This window comes from Haemaphysalis longicornis, unplaced genomic scaffold, assembly GCF_048455015.1.
Source record: "Haemaphysalis longicornis isolate Haplotype H1 unplaced genomic scaffold, Haemaphysalis longicornis Haplotype H1 scaffold_8, whole genome shotgun sequence".
Taxonomy (NCBI): Eukaryota; Metazoa; Arthropoda; class Arachnida; order Ixodida; family Ixodidae; genus Haemaphysalis; species Haemaphysalis longicornis.
This window is the reverse complement of record NW_027526445.1, coordinates 180,078,719-180,081,105: the sequence shown is the minus strand read 5'-3', so window position 1 is coordinate 180,081,105 and position 2,387 is coordinate 180,078,719. Positions and strand designations below refer to the sequence as shown.

General features: G+C 50.1%; 1 non-coding gene across 1 annotated transcript; it reads right to left on the bottom strand.

Annotated features, from left to right (window-relative positions):
- Nucleotides 1-641: 641 nt before the first annotated feature.
- On the bottom strand, nucleotides 642-800 carry LOC144150390 (U1 spliceosomal RNA). Its single transcript, XR_013318540.1, has one exon. It is a non-coding gene; the product is annotated as a U1 spliceosomal RNA (small nuclear RNA).
- Nucleotides 801-2,387: the final 1,587 nt, after the last annotated feature.

The following is a 2,387-nucleotide window of genomic DNA, read 5'->3' as shown; positions in this document are numbered from 1 at the left end:
GGCGATTTTGGATATTTATTTTGATTGCCTGCTCGCTGTTACACGGAGTCAGTTTTTATGAAGAGGCTTCGCTTGCGCTCTCGGTGCCTCTAACCGCACGTTGTCACCAGGCTGCCACCCATTTCGAAACCCTGTGCGAACCCGAACTGCGATAATACTGCGCGTCCTTGTATACATCAGTGGATTCCCAGGTGTGTATTTTTACGGAATAAAGTTAAAACACTCGAACATCAATATCAGAAGCTTTGCCGCGGGCTGCTATGTTGCGCTTAATTCCTCTTTATGTAGAGTTCCCCTCCCTCCTATCTCTGACGTTCTAGAAACAGCTCAGATGTCTCTTATTCGAGGTCTGTAATGCCCATCAACCCTAGGAAGACGCCAGTGAGTAGTGATCAATGTTTTATGGAGCTAAGTGGTGCTAACCACGACCAATGGTGCTAACAGGGAATGAACGGCGGAAGATTCACATTCACGGAACGCATATTGGCGCTCTTCGTGAACTTTGGTTTCGTAGTCTGTGTCCTGGAAATAGTCAGCACTTTCAAACGAATGAATTATCACTGGAATTCATGCTAGGTGTATAACTCCTCTTGGAAGTGTTACAGACGCGCTTAGATCTTATTTTGGGATTGCAATAGGGAGGGGGGAAAGCGCGCACGCAGTCCCCCCACTACCAAAAATTGCATGCCCCATCTGCCCCTGTTTGGGGTAGTGGCAGGGGTCAACAGGAGCGCAGTGCAATGCTCGCGCCTCGCCCTGGGAGTGAGAAGAGAATTTATTATGAAACCACATATCAGCACGCAGCGACTAGTGGTAACAGCGCTGCCCGAAAAACACACACAAAAAACAATCAGTTTCCAAGTACTCCGGGCAGCCTACACTGTGCACAACAATTCTCTGTGGTGATGAAACAATTAAGCTACTCTGAAATCAATGCACACAAAGTTCACATGTGTTCAAAGAAACAGTTCAGAAACTCGTTGAAAGTCAGTACGGCACAATAGTGATGCTCAGAATGTTATTCCTGACCGCTATGAAACGCGTGGACCAGCGTAACAGGAAGGCTTCTTCACCTAGAACTGCCAACTCATTGTCTAAGTGATTCATAAGCATTGACCGCACACGCCACAGCAATGGAAACATCGCCCGTTGCGGTCGGGCGCGAAGACACGCGGCACCACGATTCCGCCATAATACAAATGCACCAGCACACATAAGGAAGTTCACCAACGTGTCATTTGAACGTGTGCTCATTCTAAGTGTAACACCAAACAACCTACTTAGCACAGTCCAAAACGTTGCCGCTACACGACACTGAAACAAGGCATGTTCCAATGTTTCAGTGTGCCCGCAGTGCGGGCACCGTGAGGAACGCACAATGCCGAATCTCGCGAGACGGTCACACGTCGGAAGAACTTGCCAGCCACGCAACCATCCGAAATCCCTAACATCAGAAGGAAGCTCCGTCGAAGTCAGCTGATGCCAACGGACACCGCGTGATCTTGCTATCTGCTGATTATCTAATTGGTTTATTGCCAATTTTTCGCACAATTCGCTTGCTGTACTTTCCATGAAATTTAGGCTTGGCAAGGTAGACTGGACGTTTCTCAGTGTTTTGACAACATAGACATAAAATGGCGGTGGCTGCTCAGCAGAGGGACCGGCAATGCGTTCGTCATAAAACATTGAGCGGTGCGTTCCCAGAAAGTACTGCAGCAGCGCCCTCCCTGGGTACTCAGTTGAGTCCACAAGGTCGAACACTGCGCGTACGGCCAGCATGCTACACATAGTTTGCAAGCAAGGCAGACTGAAACCACCCATTGACTTGGGCAGTCTCAACAGCGCACGCGACACTGTTTCCGTCTTGCCCGCCCAAAAGAACGACCCAAACTTCGTGGCGAGCTGACGGGTGAAATGGCGTGGCGGTTTAGCTACGTGTGCTACATAAAAAAGTGCCGCCGAGACAGATGACTTAATTATGTAGCTGCGCTCTGCGAGGGAAAGTCTGAACTTTGACGCAACCGCAAGACGCTGCTCCGCTGTCTCGAGGAGGCGCTTCCACGTACTACGCGCCACTTCACCCGAGGAATGGAAAACCACACCAAGTACTCGAACACCCGTAACCCATTTTACGTTGCCCGCCAGGCTAGATGCAAATGTGCCGAAGCGCACCGCCATACTTTTGCCCCTGTTCAGTCGAGCTCCAGACAGCTCACCGTACTCATAAAATAGCCGCATAAACGCTTGGTAGCTGTCCTCGTCCCGAATGAACAGGGAAACATCGTCCGCATACGCAGACACCTTGACTTGGCCTATGCATGGCAACGGGAAGCCGCGGATGGCGGTATTTTCATCGATACGGCGGAGCAGCGGGTCTAGACAAATGA